This window comes from Rhinoraja longicauda, chromosome 2 (genome assembly GCF_053455715.1).
Source record: "Rhinoraja longicauda isolate Sanriku21f chromosome 2, sRhiLon1.1, whole genome shotgun sequence".
NCBI lineage: Eukaryota > Metazoa > Chordata > Chondrichthyes > Rajiformes > Arhynchobatidae > Rhinoraja > Rhinoraja longicauda.
This window is the reverse complement of record NC_135954.1, coordinates 27556141-27579009: the sequence shown is the minus strand read 5'-3', so window position 1 is coordinate 27579009 and position 22869 is coordinate 27556141. Positions and strand designations below refer to the sequence as shown.

Sequence of the window (22869 nt, the reverse complement as noted above, 5' to 3'; positions counted from 1 at the left end):
CGATTGAATGCTTGGTTGTTTGGACACTTGCATCAAGATTTATTCGTGGGAAAATGTTGACACAGTAATATTTTCCAAGCAAGGTTCTCACAGTAGATTCCTGTAAAACCACTATGTATATGTTTTGATTCCTGGTTGTATTTTCAATGTTATCGTTCATTTTAAAAATCGTGAAATTCTTCGAGACACAAGGAGCTGCAGATACTGGAATCTGTCGCAGAGCTGCTGGAGGAACTCAGCAGGTCAGGCAGCATCTGTGGAGGGAAAAGAGATGTTTTGAGATGCGACGTTTCATCTAGACTCAAAACATCAATTATCCATTCCCTCTACAGAAGCTGCCTGACCCGCTGAGTTCCTACAGCAGTCCTTCTTATTTATTCATCTTGAAATTCTTTTGGGATTTGCAGATATTTAAACATGGTGATAATTCCTTCAACAAGTTCTTCTTTCATCTACGTTTGGGGATTTAAGTGTAAATGGCATTATTGTGCATGGCGCTTTTGAGTTTGTTCCTGTTAGTTAAATTCAGATTTAATTGAGTTCATTTGAGATTTACCTGTGATGTCAGCATATTTTGCAATTCCATATCAACTGTATCACATTTCCAGATGGCATTGTGTATGTGTTTTTCCTGGCTCCAGCTGTGTCGGGAGAGAATGTTTGATACTCAAAGCAGATACACACTCTTGTGTGGCCATTGCCGTTGCCTCCTGAGAGAGAACCTGAAAAAGTTCCAGCTGATGTGTGGAAGTCTAATATAATAAGAGTGTGGCAAGCTTGACTGAGGATCACCAAGAGAGTGACCTCTGATTTCACTGCATGCTGTCAGTCACAAGAGGCGGGCCAGGAAAATGTAATGACCAAAGTTAGAAAAGAATTATCACTGTCTTACAGGATACTCCTGGCAGCAGAGGTTACAATTTTAAGTGAATGAGATTTATGAGTGAAATATTAGAGCTGAAATAGAGAATGTGACTTACTTAGGAACAGCACAATGTAAGCGGGGACAGAGTAAAATTCTGATAAGTTACTGTGGATGAGCTTGTGTCCCTTAAATGTCACAAGGTCAGGCCACTTAAAGTATCACTGAATGGCTCGAAGTGCCGAATGGCCTACTCCTGCACCTATTTTCTATGATTCTTTGTTTCTATCCAAGCAGAAATGTCCATGCCTTCGCTGGTGCAGTTGAGTGACGTGCCAGAGGGTAGAAGGAGTGAGGCAGACATTTTTATTTGCTGTCCTTTAATGCTGTAAAATACTGCCGATTATGGACCGAAATAATGCTCAAAATGGAGCTCATGTCTGTGTTGCAATGATTCATTTCTCACGCGCTGCCTGTGGGTAGTTTGCCCATTCTACTCGTGACCATAGATACTGTAGACACAAAATGCTGGAGTAACTCAGCGGGTTCGGCAGCATCTCTAGGGAAAAGGAATGTGACCTTTCGGGTCGATACCTTTCTTCAAACTGAGAGTTAGCACTCTCCGTCTGATGAAGGGTCTCGACCTGAAACATCACCTGCTCCTTTTCTCCAGAGATGCTGCCTGTCCCGCTGAGTTACTCCAGCATTTTGTGTCTATCTTCGGTGTAAACCAGCATCTGCAGTTCCTTCTTACGCCCCTTGTGACCATGTTTGGTTTCCTTTGGGTGCGCAAGTCTTTCCCCCAACGTTTCAAGGAAGTTTGGGTTGGCAGATCAGTTGGACGCTGTAAATTGCCCCCAGTGTGTAGGTGAGTGGGAAAATCTAGAGGGTGTTCATGTGAATCTGAGGGATTAATGCAAGGTTAGCGTGAAGGGGTAGTCAGTGGTTGGCCTGTTTCCGCTGCATGTCTATTTAACTCCGTGAATCTATAAATATAGCCGGTGACTAAGGCCCCAGGACCCCCTTGGGATAAATGCAATGATTCACTATCCTGTGAAGAAATGTCTTCCCTTAATAATACCAGTAAGATATATTTGTTTGCTCCTGTTTTCCAACTATAGCACCAATATGGAGCAGGCAGGCAAATTATGTCACTTCACATTCGTGATGCTCCACATTGATTCAAGTTGGATATGTTGTAAATTAGCAGGGAGCCGCAAATGATACCTGATGATATGCTCCATTACTCAAAGCACAGAGGAGAGTCTCTGTGAAAGCTCTTGCCCACCTGGGGTTCAAGATCCAGCAAGCAACTGTTTCCAACCTAGCTACTTCAGAGATTATATAAAAACCTATAACACATTATGCTTTGATAGAATGTTATTCCCTTTCCCAGTTAAGGTATATAAACCAAAAGTATTAACGCTATTTCCCTTTTCACAGCTATTTCCTAATCTGCTGAGAGTTTTCATTATTTCCTGTTTTTATTTCAGATTTCCAACATCTGCAGTTCTTGCTTACAGTTAACGAAAAATAACGCAGTGCCCCATCCTCCCCCTCCCCTGTATGAAAAGTCAATAACATTTAACTAGTTCTATGACCCAGGGTTTGCTTCCATTTACTTTTATAGTTTCAGAATCAATTTCACTGATTCAGTGATACTTCATTGTCACATGTACAGTGAAATGAATTGTTTTGCATACAACCCAGTAAAATCATACTGCAGACCTCACCTAGGCAGTAAACAAGGGCCACCATGTTTCTGGTGCCGACAAAGTTACAAAAGTTCACCGGACAGTCCAATCTTCTGCTTGAACCCCCTTCCCACTGGGTCCCCCTTCATTCTCGACAATTTCTTAAGAGCTGGAGATAAACAGTTGAGGAGTTGATGGGACATGGAGTTGGGGGGGGGGGGGGGGGGGGGGGTGGTGGTGGTAGGTGATGAAGAGGAGGTGGGAGAGGGCAAGGGGTGAAGTCTATGTATGATATGGTGGAAATACCTGGAATAGAAATGTTCATTTTTCCCCAAAGGCGATCCCAGAGCAACTAAATGATTCACTGATCAGAAGATGGTGAATAAACTATTTTTAGTTTCTGCATTTAATCTCTATTTCTGTACATGAATTTCCAGCAGAAGACCTTGACTGCATGCAGTTGGAGATACGACATTAGGAAATTAAGTCCGACATTTGTTTTCTGTTTTTGATTTAAACAAACAAACAAACAAACAAGCAGAAAAAAAATAAAAGTATCTGTGTTTATAGTCAAAAAAGATTATCTCAGTGTCTTTTCTATAGGTAACAAGAAATTTAAAGTTGCCCAGTGGCCTTCAGCAGTGTTAGTGTGAGACTGCAGGGACCTACCATTTGTTTTACAGCAATGAATTGTTCAAACAGCAGCAAAATCCAGATTGCATTTAGCGTCTGTGCTTCCAGATCAATATCTAAAAGCTCACCAAATAATTGGCCTTGGTTTGTCCAGGATGCCTTTCAGAGGATGGTAGTTTTTTTGAATGATCATTAAAATTTTGATTGTGGTGCAAGGCACTAATTGGAATTGGAGCTGGAATGATTTGCTCTTTTTGTGTGTGATCAATACTGTTGTCAATGCCACACTTTCCGTTAGAATTGCTCTCATGCTTTGCCGCTTTCTCTCTTTCCTTTTGAAGCCTCATATTGGGGCACAGCCATTTAAGTCCTGGCTGCACTCCAATTATTCCAATGCACATAAAGTCATAGAGTGATACAATGTGGAAACAGGCCCTTCGGCCCAACTTGCCCACACTGACCAACATGTCCCAGCTACACTAGCCCCACCTGCCAGCATTTGGTCTATATCCCTCCAAACCACGTGCCTGCCTAACTGCTTCTTAAATGTTGAGATAGTACCTGCTTCAACTACCTCCTCTGGCAGCTTGTTCCATACATCCATCACCCTTTGTGTGGGAAAGGTTACCCCTCAGATTCCCATTAAATATGTTCCCCTTCAACTTAAACCTATGTCCTCTGGTCCTCGATTCACCTACTCTGGGCAAGAGACTCTGTCATGGATGCTATTGCCACCCTAAGTTACCTTGAATCATTGGGCAGTGAACAAGAAAGATCTGGGCATCCTCCTTCTTCCAAGCCCAGGAATGTCACGATCAATGATAGTGGTTCATCCACTTGGGATCAGCTAACTCGGCGTAAAGAGACCATTGAGGTGGACAGAGTGCGGAGAAGATTTACGAGGATGTTGCCAGGACTCGAGACCCTGAGTACCTGACACTTGTACATGTACATTAGATTGGAAAGGTTTAGAGGGATGTGAGCCAAATGCGGTTAAATAGGACTAGCTTAGGTATGGCATCTTGGTCGTCATGGACAAGTTGGGTCGAAGGGAATGTTCTCGTGCTGTATGACTCTGATAGAGAAACTGGTCCTGGAACCTTCAGCCAGTCTCACAGCAGGTCATCATTTGAGTTACTGGGTTACCCTTAGAAATGTTGACTATTTGATCCCAGTGCGCAGTTTACTAGCAATAGTTATACAAACATAACCTTCACTGCGTGCTCATTTAACAGTTCACTGGGTGAGCCATATGAGGTCTACTTGAAGGTTTATTGCAGGCTACATGATGCAAATATAAACTAAGCAAACAGAAAATGGGTTATAAGTATTTACTTTTCCTTTGAGGATGCATTGTGACCAATATCATTTGGCAGTCTTTTTAAATTTGTAAAGAGCCAATGGAATGAGATAGGTTTTATCAAACTACATGATACATTGGTATTAGTATTGGTTTATTATTGTCATGTACCAAGAAAGAGTGAAAAGCTGTGCCTTATCCAGGCATACCATACATGAGCACACTTTAACATGAGTACAACTGGTGATGTAAAAAGTGAAAGGAAAACAGAGTGCAAAATATAGTGTTACAGCTGCAGTGAAAGTGCAGGTAAGAAACGTACAGGGGTGCAAAAAGACAGATTAGGTGTAAAAGAAGCATAACTGTTCAGAACATGCAACATGTAGGGTAAAACCTAGTTCATCCACACACCCACTCCACCGTGTATAACTTCAAAAAAACATGGCACTTGCAAGATTGCCTCAAATTCCTGCTTTGTGGAGTATTGGGCAGATCCTCCATGCAGGCACTAGTCCGTCTGCCAGGAATTCCCTGTGTTTCTCGGTGAAAGTTCTGATCTCTGGTGTAGTGCAAGGTTAAGTTTGCAGCAGCTTCGTGCTGTTGGCATTTCTGTCAGCTGGACCTCACATAGACTGCACATGAGGCAGCATAAATTCCCTGACTGCCTGGTTGGGAAATCTGGCAGCTGAGGCTGTTCCAGGGTAAAGCTGGCACAAGTGCAGTAATCCCATTGAATTCATTGGAAAGAAGCAGCTGCCAGGAGAACAGTAGCTTAACCAACGTTGAGGCAGGAAACAGCTATCAAAGCCATTCTGTGGACATTTGTGCTGGAAGAATCTCTCTGCTCTCTTCTGCTGGGACATGCCAGTGTGCAAGGAACTCCTTGCTGGAAGCTGTGCCCACTGCCTCGCCAAAAGAAATTGTGTGTGGCCTAAAGGCAGGAATCCCAGCAGACCATCGGGGTTGCACAAAATCTGATCGAAAGTCAGAATTAACTTCCGAATTCAAATATAATCAACCTGAACGTGGGGAACAAAGTGTAAGAAAATAACTGCAGATGTTGGTACAAATCGAAGGTATATATTTCACAAAATGCTGGAATAACTCAGCAGGTCAGGCAGCATCTCGGGAGAGAAGGAATGGGTGACATTTCGGGTTGAGACCCTTCTTCAGACTGATGTCAGGTGGGTGGGACAAAGGAAGGACAAAGGGGAACAAAGTTGTCTGTTTTACCTGGGAAAGAGTGCTCGCTTAAAACAAATAGATTAATCTCAGCAAGTTTCTTCCCAAGTCATGATAAACTAACTTGATCTGTTTACCTGCTTCATAAACTTTATTGAAACCATACCCCAACACTGTGGTATAAGGTGCTTCAGCTACAAGGAAAGATTGGATCAGCTGGGTTTTATTTTCCAGAGTGAAAGTAGTTGAAGGAAAATTTGACTTAGGTACACCAAATAAGAAGGGGACAGAAACAAGGTAGATAGAAGGAAACTTCTCACAGCAGCAGAGAACATAGAGTAAGGAGTAAGAGATTTAGAGGAGATCTGAGGAAGATCATCTCCACACAGAGAATGGAAACACAAGCAGCTGCAAATGCTGAAATCTTGAGCAAAACATAAAGTGCTGAAGTAACTCAGTGGATCAGGCAGCATCTGTGGAGCAAATGGATAGGCAGCATTTCAATTTGGGACCCTTCCCATAACTGGTCTCGACCCAAAACAGTAGCTATCCATTGCCTCCACAGATGCTGCCTGATCTGCTGAGTAATTCCAGCACTTTCTCTTTTTTTTCACGCAGAGAATGGTTGGAATCTAGGGCACATGACCCAACAGTGTGGTGGAGGCAGGTACACTATTAATAATTAGGAACACTTGACTTGCTATGTCATGTAAAATTATAGACCAAGTTGGTGGTAAATGGGATTAGCATGTGAGTTGCTGATGCCCAATGTGATCATGATGGGCCAATGGGCTCTTTTCTGTGCTATTTGGCTTTATGACTGCACAAACAATCATTCTCCCTGACAAATATAAATAAAGCAGGTTGACACACACTGTGGTTATAGTTGAGTTCATGCAAAGGTATAAAGTGATTGACGGTGAATCAAAAGGAACTTCTCTCAGTTTTAAGGAAATAAAGGTAAAAATACAGTACATGTTGCCAATTCGTTATCGGCCATTTCACAGCCATACAAAATGAAAATGATATTCCCAATCTTTTCTGGAAAGCAAATCCTTTAATCATTCCCAGAGCGCAATTTTAAACTTTAAATGTCCTGCACAATTTAAATGGCTGCATTTGGGAATAGTTGTTCAATGTTTTACAGTGTGATGACAAGCATTATTTGCTCTCTACACTTGAAAGGCCTCACATCTGCAGTGATTCAGTTGGTTTGCACCACAATATGTTTCCCTTACCCGCCATGTTCCTTCTTTCACTCAGAATATGTAGACTTACATCTGGGTCATATGATGGCTATTATAACATAATGATTAGATGTCAACTCCAGTCTTAGTAAGGACTACAAACAATCGCAATCAGGCTACCGCCACAACAGATCAACAGCAGGTATGATTCCGCTGGCTCTCTGCTCTGCATTGGATCACTTGGACAATAAGAATACTTACATCGAATACAGCTCAGCATTTAACACCATCAACCCATCTAAACTAATCATCAAACTCTGGAAACTGGGTCTCTGCTCGTCCCTTTGCTTACTCACCAGCAGACCTACCTCAATCAGTACAAATTGGCAACACTTTCTCCTCGATGATCATCAACCCAAGAGCACCTGAAGTGTGTGTATTCAGTCCCCTGCTCAACTTTCTCTAAACCCATGACTGTGCAGCCATCTTTAAATTTGTCGATCCCATTGTTGGATGAATAATAAGTAACAATGAAACAAAGTTGCAGGAGGGAGATTCATAATCTGAGTGAATTGTCAATATTAGCAAAGAACTGATGGTCGACTTCAGGAAGGGAAAGTTGGAGATCTATGAACCTATGGCATGCATATTTCTGAAGATCTGTCCTGGGGCTGGCACATTGTTGCAAACACAAAGAAACCTCATCAATCTACTACTCCTTAGAATATTGAGGAGATTCAGGGTGGCAGGGTGGCGCAGCGGTAGAGTTGCTGCCTTACAGCGAATGCAGCGCCAGAGACCTGGGTTCGATCCCGACTACGGGTGCTGTCTGTACAGAGTTTGTACATTCTCCCTGTGACCTGCGTGGGTTTTCTCTGAGATCTTCAGTTTCCTCCCACACTCCAATGATGTGCAGGTTTGAGGGTTAATTGGTTTGGTGAATGTAAAATTTGACCCTTGTGGGTATAGGATAATAATATATTCCTTTATTCGTCCCACACTGGGGAAATTTACAGTGTTAGTGTTAATATCATATCATATCATATATATACAGCCGGAAACAGGCCTTTTCGGCCCACCAAGTCCGCGCCGCCCAGCGATCCCCGCACATTAACACTATCCTACACCCACTAGGGACAATTTTTACATTTGCCCAGCCAATTAACCTACATACCTGTACGCCTTTGGAGTGTGGGAGGAAACCGAAGATCTCGGAGAAAACCCACGCAGGTCACGGGGAGAATGTACAAACTCCTTACAGTGCAGCACCCGTAGTCAGGATCGAACCTAAGTCTCCGGCGCTGCATTCGCTGTAAAGCAGCAACTCTACCGCTGTGCCACCGTGCCGCCCTTGTGCGGGGATCACTGGTCGGCGCGGACCCGGTGGGCTGAAAGGGCCTGTTTCCGTGCTGTATCTCTAAACTAAACTAAGATGAGGCACGTCACAAAATACTTTATCAAACATCTACAGGTTTACAGTAGAGAGCATACTGACTAGTTGCATCACGGTTTGATTTGGTAACTCAAACACCCAGGAACAAAGGGGGCTGCAGAAAATGATGGACATTGTCCATTCTATGATGGGTATTGACCTCCCCACCATCGAAGGGATCTATTGAAAGTGCTGCCTCGAAAAGACAACAAATATTATCAAAGATCCATGCCACCCTGGCCACGATCTCATGTTGCTGCTGCCAATGGGAAGAAGGTACAGGAGCCTGAAAACAATGACCTCCGGGCTCAAGAAGAGCTTCTTCCCAGCAATTATCAGACTCCTGAACCACACTGTACAATCCTAACCGCAACATTACCGCAGCATCGATGTACTGTGGTTTTGTTTTGATTGTACTATGTACTTTGGTTTGGCACAATTATGGTCCAATTCCCAGTATTGCTGATCATTAATTTATTGTATTATTTCATTATTTGTTGTGTTATTAAGTTTATGGGCCCGTGTAGCTGCAGCAAGTAAGAATTTAATTGTTCTATTCTCGATGCATATGACAATTTAAAAACTCTTGAACCCTTAAATTTCATGTGCCACACAATAGTAATGTGGCACTTAGTAAAACTTCCATCACTGGATGGATTTAAGAGAGAGTTCGATAGAGCTCTAGGGGCTAGTGGAATCGAGGGATATGGGGAGAAGGCAGGCAAGGGTTATTGATTGGGGACGATCAGCCATGATCACAATGAATGGCGGTGCTGGCTCGAAGGGCCTGAATGGCCTCCTCCTGCACCTATTTTCTATGTTTATATGTTTCATTATCAACTCTATTTGCAAGCTGAAATTCTATAATGCTCAGAATTAGTTTGGTAATCTCTCGAGTCTGTTCCTGCAGAAAGATGAGATAATCAAATAACCCAAACAAAATTACATGTATATTGGACCTGAGGAGGTAATGCTTAATATCCCAATCTAAATGTTGTCTTTTTTTAGTGATACTGATCCAGATAATTCACTCCTGATGAGCTTTAAGCAGTATCCAGATATATCATCCTGTGGTGATGCTCATGGGTAATTTCAAGGGTGAAGAGTGTATATCTGTCATATGAACTGACAACGAACATTTAGATTCTAACTTGCAGCAACATAACAAGCCCGTAAACACAATACACATAGAAAAAGTGTTCAATGCAATCATAGATAGTCTAAAGTTGAGGTTAGTATTGTGCAGTGTTCAAGAGCCTGATGGTTGTTAGGAAGAAATTATTCTTGAACCTGGTTGTCACGATGTTTAGACTCCTGTATCTTCTTCCTGGTGGTAGGCGTGAAAAGAGAGCGTAGCCAGGGTGATGTGGGTCTTTAATGACATTGGCTAACCTTTTTGAGGTAGTGTCTCCTAATGGTTGGGAGGTCAGTATCTATGATAGACCGGGCCATGTCTACCATTCACTGCAATCTCCTTTGTTCCTGGGCATTTGAGTTTCCAAATCAGGCCATGTTGATTTTCCAAATGAGGCCATGTTGCAACCAAAGTATGATTCCTGAGATCTGTCATATATCACCATACTTACTCAAGTAACAACAGAAATGGCATAAGTTCAATCTATTACATTTTGTATGAAAGAATGTACATTTAAAAATATCCAGTCTAATTCCCTAAACAATTGGCAAAATTTCCCTAAGTTATAACAAATATTTTGTTGTTGTAACATTATAGCATATATCTGTGCTTGACTTTCCTGATGCATTGAGATATTATAGTTCCTCAGAAACTTGAGTTCAACTTGAGCTTGTTGAGCAGGGGCTGCCATGGCACTCTGCCTCTGAAATTCCTCCACGGCATACATTAGAATAGCTTAATCGTTTCAGAATCACTTTCCGCCCTCCCACTGTCTTCCATTACTGAAAGTGCCTTCCAGGCAACGGGAATATCACAAGCAGACAAATTAGTGGCCAGGAGACAAATAGCATGTATGATTTAACAACAACAATTTGCATTTATATGACAGTGATAATTGTAAGAAGTGTGGACTTCACAATGTCGTTAACTTCTAAAGTATTTATTAAGAACACAAACCGGGAGCAAATGAGTAAACGTCCGCACAGTACACACACCACAGTTTCGAAGCCTGCCTAATCTACAAAGCAAAACTAAACATCGGTTTCAAAACAAATACCAGTCATGGATCATGGATCTGGTTGGCAATCTGAAAGCCAGACATGGATCAATCCGAATAAACGGATTGATCTACAATAATGTGGTGAAGCATCCTAATGTGTTCAACGGGAATGTTATGAAACAAAATTATACAGTGAGCTATGGAAGCATTGGAAATCAAAAGATTGGTCGAAGTGCTGTGTTATAAAAGGAGGAGAGCGATGGAGAGAAACAGAGGAGTTTCTGCAGAGAGATTGTGAAGATCCAGTAGGCCTTGGCGGACCGAGTGCAAGTGTTTGGCGAAACGGTCGTTAAATCTACGCTTTGTCTCGCTGATGTACAGGAAGATTGTGCAGGCAACATCGGGAATACTGGATGTAGTGTGGATGCATGTGAACCTCTACCTCACCTGGAAGGACTGCTGGGATCCCTGGATGGCGGTGAGGGAGGAAACATGGGGACAGGTATTACATCTCCTGTGGTTGCAGGGAAAAAATACTTGGGCAGGGAGTGGCTTAGGTGGGAAGGGATGAGTGAACCATGGAGTAGTGGAGGGAACGGTCTCTGTTCATATGCTACGAGTGGTCATATGATGATAATGGCCGTGTATAAAACCAATGATTTCAGCGTGTTGTTTTCTTTGCCAAAGAATATAAAGGACATTTAATATAGACATGAGGCGTCATTTCACCAGGACTACTTGGGAAGAAATCTGTAGTTCCAAAGAGAAATTTGGACTGCAGATAGAAAATAAAACTGCTGGAGAAACTCATTAGGTCAAGCAGCATTTTTTTAGTTAAATGGACAACTGATGTTTTGGGTTCAAACCCTTCTTTAGACTGATGTAATAGAGGGGAGATAGCTCGTTGAAAGAGGCCAGCTAAGGCTTCCCATGTATTCCCCTTTCCATTGCCATAACAACCTGTCTGTCTTTGGCTTCATCCATTGTCAGAGTGAGGCTGCGTGGCCGCTGGAAGAACAACACTTCATGTTCCACTTGGATAGCTTACAATCTTAGGGCGCAAACATTGAATTTTCCAATTTCAGGTAACCCTCCAACTGCCCTTTTCATCTACCTAGCTTCTACCTGCACACAACTTTCTTTCCATTCTTCCTGCCCCCTTACCCAGTTTCTATCCCCTCCTCTACCTCCTCCATCTGCTCGTTGCCTCCTCCCTACTCTGGGTCTCCTACTTTTTCTCTGCTTTCCTTCTGCCCACCTTCCCTTCCTTTGGCTTTATATTTCACTCCTCAATTCCTTTAGCATTTGCGCCCTTCAGTCTTCTCCACTTATCACCTCCAGCCTTGGTTACTATGTTCACCCTTCTCTCCCCATCAGCATCCACCTATCGATTTGTCAAGCTTTTACCCCACCGCTTCCCCTCAACACTTTCTACCAGCGACCTCCCCTCCTCTACTCCATCAGTCTGAAGAATAGCTCTTGCCCAGTCTACCCATTTTCCTACACAGATGCTTCCAGGCCCATTGTGCTCCTCCAGCAAACATAGACACAAAGTGCTGGAGAAACTCAGGGGGTCAGGCAGGATCTCTGGAGAAAAGGAATAGGTGATTTTTGCGGGTAGAGACCCTTCTTCAGACTCAAGAGGAGAGGGAGAGGGCACGTTCCTCCAGCAATTTGCTTTATGCTCAAGATTTCAGCGTCTGCAGTCTTTTATGTCTCTAATACCTTGACTTACCCTGGCTATTTTTGAAGATCATTATATTTCTTTCTGAGCCATTTGCCATTTAGCGGGATGGTGGATATTTCACTGACAACCTCAAAGTCGTAATGACTGAGCTTCTTGTAAGAAGATCAAAGGTAAAAGGGTCAAGATTCCAGCATCTGCAGTCTCTTGTGTCTCCTTTAAGCTACATAAACTAGGGTGTTGTCTAATTTGCCTCTATCCCATTGCAGATTTTGAAACTTGTCAATGGAACTGGTGCGCTACAGTGCTAAGAACTATTTACTGCTCACTGTTTCTTGAACATTGCTCTATCTATTGTACTTTAATTTGACTTCATTGAATTTAAGTATAGTATTATACAATCTGGTTAGATAGCATACAAAACACAGCTTTTTACTATCTCAGTACAGGTGACAATAATTAATAAACCTAAATTGACAGATGTTGACAGAGAAACTCAATAACAGAGCATTTTTTTAATTGCTATGTAATTGCTAATTAATTGAGTTAAAGCAGAAAAATGATTGCAGACTGTGACTGGCACTTCCAATTGCAAAATTTAAATCGCAGTGGATCTGGATACGTGCAATAGTGACATTAGTTGGAGGGCAGTGTGGGTTTGATATCATTGCTGTGGGATTGGAGTCTTATGCACATACTGAAGAAACCGCATAGGTCTAGAATAGCAATTCAGCTCTTGGCAGTAGGATGAATGTGGCTCTGTCATAAATTAAATGACCTGCCCTTATCTGAGCCTCCGCCATGAAGCCGGCCATAAGATAATTAAAAATGGGCCAGGAGTCTCTATGGTAATAGTGAGCACAACTCATTTCTTGATAAGACAATAGACAATAGACAATAGGTGCAGGAGTAGGCCATTCGGCCCTTCGAGCCAGCACCGCCATTCAATGTGATCATGGCTGATCATTCTCAATCAGTACCCCGTTCCTGCTTTCTCCCCATACCCCCTGACTCCGCTATCCTTAAGAGCTCTATCTAGATCTCTCTTGAATGTATTCAGAGAATTGGCCTCCACTGCCTTCTGAGGCAGAGAATTCCACAGATTCACAACTCTCTGACTAAAAAAGTTTTTCCTCATCTCTGTTCTAAATGGCCTACCCCTTATTCGTAAACTGTGGCCCCTGGTTCTGGACTCCCCCAACATTGGGAAGATGTTTCCTGCCTCTAACGTGTCCAACCCCTTAATAATCTTATACGTTTTGATAAGATTAATAATCTTATACGTTTCGATAAGATTACAAAGAGTGGGATGCATTGGAAGAAGGCCCAATGGTTCGGATCCATCAACCAGATGTCTTCATCAGTTGTGACAATGCCTGATTGTCTATCAGTTATTTAGGGAGCTTGCTCCTGTCTCTGATATAATATTAGCTTTTCTATTAAGACCTTGCACTTGAAACCATGATTATTGTTGAGAACTTGTTATAGGTTTAAGGTGAGTTGGGAATAGGTTTGAGGTGAGAGGGGAAAGATTTAATTGGAACCTGAGGGGTAACCTTTTCACACTAATGGTGGTGGGTGCATAGAACGAGTAGCCGGAGGAGGTAGTTGAGGCAGATGCTATTGCAACGTCTAAGAAACATTTAGAAAGGTACATGGATAGGATAGGTTTAGAGGAATATGGGCCAAATGCAGGTAGGTGGAACTAGTGTAGATGGAACATGTTGGCTGGTGTGGGCAAATTGGGCCAATGGGCCTGTTTCCACACTGTAAGACTCTATGACTCTATAACTGTAGCTTGCGGAAGTCTTGCCGTAGTAATTTGGTTTAGTTTAGAGATACTGCGTGGAAGCAGGCCCCTACGGCTCGCTGAGTCCACGCTGACCAACAATCGCCACACACTAACACTATCCTACACACTAGGGACAATTTATATTTAAATCAAGCCAATTAACCTACAAGCCTGTACGTCTTTAGAGTGTGGGAGGAAACCAAAGATGTCGGAGAAAACCCACGAGGCCATGGGGAGAACGTACAAACTCCGTACAAATAGTACCCGTAGTCTCTGGTGCTGTAAGGCAGCAACTCTACTGCAGTGCCACCGTGCCGAGATGATATGTGTAATTTTGTGCCTCTGTTTCGATCTATCCACGCTATGATTATACAAATTGCACTGCTTGCACATGATGCTTTGCAGATTGCATATTTTAAGAAAATTATTCCCTGCAACTTGGCTCAAAACTGTTTTGGGTCTAATGCTCTGTGCCATTCCCATGTGCATTTCATCCAGTGTGTCTGGCATTGCACTACAATCTTGCAGCATTCCACTATTTTGGACTGATCATTTCATTTATTGTTGTACATCTCATGAACCCTATGAACACTGTTTATTGTGTGAACATCATGTGAAAAAGATTTTACTCAGGTGTATATGAGAACAAACTAATCTGATTCTGGCATCCTTAGTGCATGAAGCATTTTGCAAATAGGTTTGCTTAATGCTGAAATCCTAAAGACCTTTTCAGTTAATGTTAAATTGATATCTATTGAAATAGGACTAGAAATAGGACAGGACAGAGCGATACACTTTGTCTAAGACCCATGTGTTTATGATGGATTGCCATCTCTTATAATCTTCTGTGCTTTTAGTCTTTAAGCACAATCTCCTTTCAAAAGCCTTGCCCTCCACATTGTTCAGTTGAGCTCTTTTGTTACCTTAAGCTACTTCGCAATCTTCCTTCCAAGTTTTTCCAGTCTTGAGATTCCCTGGATGTTCACTGGGGTGGCATGATGGCATAGCAGTAGAATTGCTGCCTTACAGCCCCAGAGACCCAGGTTCGATCCCGACTACAGGTGTTTGTCTGTACATTCTCCCTGTGATCTGCGTGGGTTTTCTCCAAGATCTTCAGTTTCCTCCCACACTCCAAAGACGTGCAGGTTTGTAGGTTAATTGGATTGGTATAAAAAAAATGTAAATTGTCCTTAGTGTGTATAGGATTGTGTTAATGTGCGGGGATCGCTGGTCGGTGCGGACTCGTTGGGTCAAAGGGCCTGCTTTTGCGCTGTATCTCTAATCTAAACTAAACTAGATTTCTTCTTTGGAGTATTAAGTTCTGGTCATTAGTCTTTGCACCATGATCTCCCATTATTTAGATAGTTTTGGCAACACCCTGGTCTTGTGTCCAACACATAAGAGGGATACACGATCTCACTCATGCACCCAAAAGAACTCCTGCGTGTTAGATCTCCTATGGAAAACTTTTAGACTAATGGTGTATTTGCACCACCTATTTGGAATAGCAGGCTTTTTTGATGCAGGAAAGGATTCTACAGGGAAAGTATTGGCCTTAAAATATTTATATAAACTCTTGCACTGAACCAGCATAAATATTGCAACCGGGAGTTAAAAGTAGACCATGTCAACTTACTGTGTGAAGACATTCTAATCTTATGTATGCCATTTCCTGTTCACCAAAGTCCAAGTAGGCCATCACTCCCGCTAAGATGTGTCATGGCAGGAGGAAGCAGAAAATGTCAAAATAAGTTCAATGAGATTACTTTTGTGAGTATTCTTGTAGCCCAGGCAGAGAGAGTGCCGTACCTCTAAGACTCCGCAAAATGTCCTTGCGTCTCCTAGCTAATATTGTGCCATTCCCTCTGTGTCAAGTTTTTGCCTGTCATAGCCATTGCCCATCACTGAGGACATGCTGCTAAGATGCTGCTTTTGAATCTTTTGTATGCTAATCCTCTTGAGCCAACTTACAACTCTCATTAAAAACAGAAAATGCTGGAAACACCATCAGCTTAGTCGGTGGAAAGAAAAACTATTAAGTGGCCACCCATCCACATTTGTTTGCCCCACCATGGATGGAACCACAATATGAGCAGTAAATTGTGGCTTCTCGGTAGCTTGCATATGGGAACAACACTGCCCATATTCCTCTCCATAATTCTTATGAGGATGTTGCTAGGACTCAATGACTTGAGCTATAGGAAGAGATTGTGCAAGCTGGGACGTTATTGCTTGGAGTGCTGGAGGTTAAGGGTTGAACTTATAGAGGTATATAAAAGTGGAATTGATAGGATGAATGCACAAAACGATATGGACTAATGTGGGCAAATGGCACTAGGGTAGATGGGGAATCTTGGATGGCATAGATGAGTTGGGCTGAAGGGCCTGTTTCTGCACTGTCTGCTCTATCACACATCATCCTAGCTTGGAAGCATATCACTGTTCCTTCATTATCATGGGGTTGAAGTCCTGCAAGCCCCCACTCAACACCAGCATAGGAACACCTTCACCAGAAGCATTGCAATGGTTTAGGAAGGCAGCTCGCCACTATCTTCTTGAGAGCAATTAAATCCTGAACTTGTTGGTGTTGCTTTCAACACAGAATTAAATACAAAAGAAGCAAAGTAACCACCACAGAAATCCTATGGACACGAACATTGGTGTCTTTAAATCTTCCTCAGATATATTAATAACCCACAAATGAAATCAGAATTTGCGGAGCGTGTCTTTCTGTGACTTGCTATCAAGGTAAATGTGAAAATGAATTTCTGAAGTGATCAGTCAGTAAACACAGAGACACATACACATAAACAGATACACAGCTAACTTTGGGGATTTTCTGCTTTTTTATTTCAAGTTTCCAGTATCTGCTGTTTTACCTTATTAACCATGCTTCAAGCAATATTTCCTTGCTGCTTTACCCTTTGTTTTACCCTTGTTTTACCCTTGTTTTATATGAAATATCTTAGATCATGATCTATTGAATGAAGATGTACCATTCAAAGAAACCTTCAACAGGATCATTACTTTTAAAGTCTCACATGCTTCTGAATTGAAATATACTGGCGTACGTTTGAAAAAAAAATCACACATTTAAGAAGAATTTTTAATGCATAAATTGTAATCATTCTGAAGATTAAGGAGAGTTTCTTGGAGTTATATCTTTGATGCTTTCACATCAAATTCCTTTGTGTGGAGTATAGTAAAGTAAAAATAAACTGGTTAGTGATTTCATTAAAAAATAACACGCACAAAGTTTACACAGGTGCATAAAGCAGAATGCTACTAGAAGAGCAGGGAATGTAAATCCCAAGAACTCCAGGCTATGTTTACGTGGACACTCAAAAATGTGATCATTTTGCATTTTTCAATTTTTGTGAAATGAAGTGTAATTATTAGAGTGTACTAATTATTAGAAGAGCATGTAATGCTCACAACACATCCTTCTAGTTTCCTTATTTAACAATGAATTATTACTACCATGTAAGTGGACACTCAGGAATTATAATGAAAATTGTCTTGCTCCAAAATTGATAGCCCGGAAATGACATTTTACTGCTCACATTTTATTAAATTGGCTGCCAACAGTGGTGATCAGGTAAAATATAAGCATTCAGCCAGCTCACTTAAAGCATCATGAAATTACACAGCAAGTGACATGATGCTGTCTAGCCTATTTGGCTGTTGCAAAGGAACCACCAATTAGTCCCACTCCTTTGCTGTTCCCCATCATCCTGCAAGCATAGGTATCATTATGTTTGAATGTTACTTTGTGTCTGCTTCCACCATCCTATTGATCATTTATTTTAGATCAGAGCAGCTTGATAAATTGAAAAAAGTGTTTCCTCATCTCACCCTGCTTTTCTTTTGCCAAATTCCTTAAATCTGCTTCCATTGGTTATCAACCCTCCTTAAAGTTGCAGCAGGCAGTCCAAACTACTCAGTCTAGTTTTAGTTTAGAGATACAACACGGAAACAGGCCCTTTGGACCACCAAGTCTGCACCGATCAGTGATCACCCTGTTCACTAGAACACACTATACACTAGGGACAATTTACAATTTTTACCAAAGCCAATTTAACTACAAAACCGTACATCTTTGGGAGTGTGGGGGGAAACCGGAGCACCCAAAGAAAACACATGCGGTCACGGGGAGAATGTACACACTCCATACAGGCAGCACCCGTAGCCAGGATCGAACCTAGGCCTCTGGTGCTGTAAGGCAGCAACTCCACCCCTGTGCCGGCGTGTCACAGTCACCGTGTCATAACCAAGGACTAGAGAAGATGGGGGAGGATGCCAGAGTTTGTTGCAAGTTGGTGAACACAATATCTTGACAATATCAACTTCAAGATTTCCAATGATCAAACAATTTTCTGTTCATTCCAACTTTATTCACTGCTCATAGAAATGTAGACTTTTATCAAAATGGCAGTAGGTGCCTTTGAGCAGATTGCCATGCATTGTTTCTTCCTTGGGATTTTAAAAAAATGATATTCAGATTGGGACATGTATAGGAAAGGTTTAGAAGTAACTGGGTCAAATGTAGGCAAATGGGGAAACAAGGAACTGCAGATGCTGGTTAATGCACAAAAGGATAGAAAGTGCTGGAGTAACTCAGTCTGAAGAAGGGTATCAAGTCGAAACGTCACCAATCCATGGTCTCTAGAGATGCTGCCTGACCTGCTGAAAGAACTGGATACTCTGGAGAACATGGATAGGTGATGTTTCGGGTCTAGACCCTTCTTCAGACTGTGTTACTCCAGTACTTTTGGTCCTTTTATAGACAAGTGGGACTAGCTCACAGAGCCGACTTGATCAGCATGGACCAAGGGCCCAAGGGCTTGTTTCTATGACTCTATAATTTTTTATCTCACTACATGCTCATTTTCCCTTGAATACCATACACTCACGGAGACCAAAAACACTAACAGAGACCAAAATTGCCCTTGGTTTATCTGCTAGTACCATTTAAACAGCTTAACAATGCAGAGTAAAGTGAAGTATAGCTTTAGTAATTATAGATAATGTTTTTAAAAGTTAATTAACACAAGATAATAAAAATCTGCTGTGGAGTATTCGATAGGATTATGTGTGTTCCAAAATAATTGCACAGCTCAAGTGTTGAATCTAATGAGAATTTTCTTCTAATTAGAATAACACCTCACTAAATATTTTGATTACATTCAAGAATTTTAATATTATTTGTAGAATGCTTCTGTGTACCACAATAGACTATGTGTTATTTATAGATTGGCAGCTTGAGTTTTACTGTCTGTATTTTCCTTTCAGAAATGCCTATTTTTTTTGTGGGGGAATGTGGACATTGCAGGTAAAGCCTCACAAATTGCAATTGGGATGCTGGTGATGAAGCCACATAAGTGATAGGAGCAGAATTAGGACATTCGGCCGATCAAGTCTACTCCGCCATTCAATCATGGCTGATCTATCTCTCCCTCCTAACCCCATTCTCCTGCCTTCTCCCCATAACCCCTGACACCCGTACTGATCAAGAATCTATCTATCTCTGCCTTAAAAATATCTATTGACGGCTTCCACAGCATTCTGTGGCAAATAATTCCACAGATTCACCACCCTCTGACTAAAGGAATTACTCCTCATCTCCTTCATAAAGGAACATCAAAGGAATTCTGAGGCCATGCCCTCTAGTCCTAGAGTCTTCCGCTTGTGGAAACATCCTCTCCACATCCACTCTATCCAAGCTTTTCACATCTTTTGAAGACGAAGGTACCCCCATGCAGCTGCTGGGTTGGGTCTTGCTGTACATTTCCCAGTCAGATCTTGAAGTGGTTGAGAGGAGAGGCCACGTGGAGAGGTAACTCTCCCATGTAACTCCTACCTTTGGCCTTCTTGGTGCTAGACGTCACAGGTTTGAAAGGTGCTGTGGGAATAATCTAAACAAAATAGCCATGGTACATTTTGTAGGTAAACATTGCACCAGTGATGTTGGAATGAATTAATTCTTTGAAGAAAATGTTAATATACTATGATAAATGATCATAAGGCATACACAAAATTGTTGGGGCAGGGTTTAGATGAGGAGACATTTAGAATTTTTAAAGGAAAGGATAATATGTAGCAATAGGCCTATGTTTAATGGAAAAATGAATGAGTGAATACTTTATTGTCACACGTGACAGGTTCAGACCTCCCAACCCTTCCAAATTTGGTGGAAAGTTTCCGCTTTCTTATTTCATTTCCTTCATTCCGATTTCGCCTCACATTTTTCTGCAAAATACATGCCTCGCCGCTCGCCTCGCCTCACCCCACTGCTGGCCCTGCCTCTCTGCTGTACTCGCCTCGCCTCGCCGTTGTACTCGTCTCGCCTCGCTGTTAGCCTGGCCCGGCCTCGCCGCTCGCCTCGCCTCACCCCACTGCTGGCCCTGCCTCTCTGCTGTACTCGCCTCGTCTCGCCGTTGTACTCGTCTCGCCTCGCTGTTAGCCTGGCCCGGCCTCGCCGCTCGCCTCGCCTCACCCCACTGCTGGCCCTGCCTCTCTGCTGTACTCGCCTCGCCTCGCCGTTGTACTCGCCTCGCCTCGCCGCTGGTCTCGCCTCGCCGCTAGCCTGGCCTCGCCTCGCCTCGCTGCTAGCCTGGCCCGGCCTCGTCGCTCGCCTCGCCCCACCACTGGCACGGCCTCGCCGCTGTACTCGCCTCGCCTCGCCGCTCGTCTCGCCTCGCCGCTAGCCTGGCCTGGCCTCGCCGCTAGCCTGGCCTCTCTCGCCGCTAGCCTGGCCTGGCCTTGCCGCTCACCTCGCCTCGCCCCTCCGCTGGCCCGGCCTCGCCACTGTACTCGCCTCGACTCGCCGCTAGTCTCGCCTCGCCGCTAGCCTGGCCTGGCCTCACCGCTGGCCCGGCTTCGCCGCTAGCCTCGCCTTACCTCGCCGCTGTACTCGCCTCGCCTTGCCACTGTACTCACCTCGCCTCGCTGCTGTACTCGCCTGGCCTCGCCGCTGGTCTCGGCTCGCCGCTGGTCTCGGCTCGCCGCTGGCCCGGCCTCGCCGCTAGCCTCGCCTCACGTCGCTGCTCGCCTGGCCTCGTCTTGTCGCTGGCCCGGCCTCACCTCGCCTCTCGCCGCTGGGCGCTGGCCTGGCATCACCTCACCTCTCGCCGCTGGCCTGGCCTCGTCTCGCGCCGCTGGCCCGGCCTCGCCGCTAGCCTCGCCTCGCTGCGGAGCTTGAGGCCCGTTGATGTTGAGAGGGGATGGGGGGGTTAGGGTGCGGGGGAGGGTGAAGGGGGCAGTGGGGCAGTGGAACGGGGGTCGGTGGGGTGGGGAAAAGGGGGGTGGGAAGGGAGTGGGGGAGGTGGTGTGGGGGAGTGTATTTGGGGGGAAAGGGGGGAGGGGTGGGGGAGAGTAGGGGGAGTGAAGTGGGGGAGGGGAGTGGGGGGGGATAGGGTTGGCGGGTCATGGACTGTTGTGATTTGCTGTTGAAGACCACTGGAGCAAGTATGTCTTCAATTAAATTAGGTATGTGCAGTTTTAAATGAAACTCTTTCTTCATAACTTAGTCCTACATTTTATGACCATTGTTCTTTTATTCAATACCAAGAGAATTGGGATGTGTAAGGAAAAAGCAAAATAGAAAAAACAAAACAAAACAAAATTTTCTTTGTTTTAAAAAGTATTTCTGTTCAATAACCTTTCTATAATAGTAGAATATACTCATGATAGGCCTGACATTGTACATGTAATCCAAGAACTCCAGACTGTTGGAAATAATAGTTGTTTTTCACACGTGAATGTAGTGCAATGCGTAAGCGCATTTGGCATGCATACTATCTTTGGGCTGAAAAGTTGCGTTACGCGCCGTATTATTTTTTAGATTTAGAGATACAGCGCAGAAACAGGCCCTTCGGCCTACCGGGTCCGCACCGCCCAGCGATCCCCGCACATTAACACTATCCTACACCCACTAGGGACAATTTTTACATTTGCCCAGCCAATTAACCTACAAACCTGTACGTCTTTGGAGTGTGGGAGGAAACCGAAGATCTCGGAGTAGACCCACGCAGGTCACGGGGAGAACGTACAAACTCCGTACAGTACAGCCCCCATAGTCAGGATCAAACCTGAGTCTCCGGCACTGCATTCGCTGTAAGGCAGCAACTCTACCGCTGCGCCACCGTGCCGCCCAATTATTATGAATTTTGATGTAAAATTCTGAATTTTGGACATAAAAATTCTGAATTTTGGACATCAAAATTCTGAATTTGTAAAATCAAATGTTGGGAGGTCTGCAAGTTACAGTGAAATTCTTTGCAAGGTATTGAAAATAGTACCCACATAAAGGGCGCTGATAAAGTTACAAAGTATCTGTGCCAGGTCCCCCCTGTTCTCCCCCCTCCTCCCACCCCCCTCATGGGCGGTCCCCTCATGCTGAGCCCTCCATTGTTCTTCCCCCTCCCTAATGACAGTGACATTTAAGAGGCTCCTGGATAGGCACAACGATGTGGAAAGATGTGGATTACTTGCAAGCACAGGAGATTAGTTTAACTGGCATTTGGACGCAGACACAAATTGCTGAATTGCCTGTTCATGTTCTATTGGGAAATTTACAAAAAATCGGAAAAAATGATAGGTGAAAATTAAAAACTATTGGAATTAATGAAACATTTATAATAATTATAGATGAAGTGATAGCATCGATATAAATAGATTGGTGTGATCTCAGAGCCCTTACAAAGATGTTGTGAGGTGGCCAAGATTATGAATTGGATTTTCTCAGGTACTTGACTTATAAGAAAAGGAGATGGGCTAACTCTCCTTGAGTTTACATGAAGACAGTGGTGAGAAATTTCTTTGATTTAGAAAATCCAGGACCAATTGGGGGGAAGATAACAGACTGAAAACATTCATAACTTTTGGTCTATAAGACCAAAGCTTTGCTATTGGATAGAGTTTCAAACAAAAATAAAAAATAGCTTCTGACAAGGATTATGCAATTATC

General features: G+C 43.3%; 1 protein-coding gene across 1 annotated transcript in view; it reads left to right on the top strand.

Moving 5' to 3' along the window:
- gpr158a (G protein-coupled receptor 158a) overlaps window positions 1-22869 on the top strand; it is a 445865-nt gene that overhangs the window by 282989 nt on the left and 140007 nt on the right. The gene's annotated exons all lie outside the window — the stretch shown is intronic.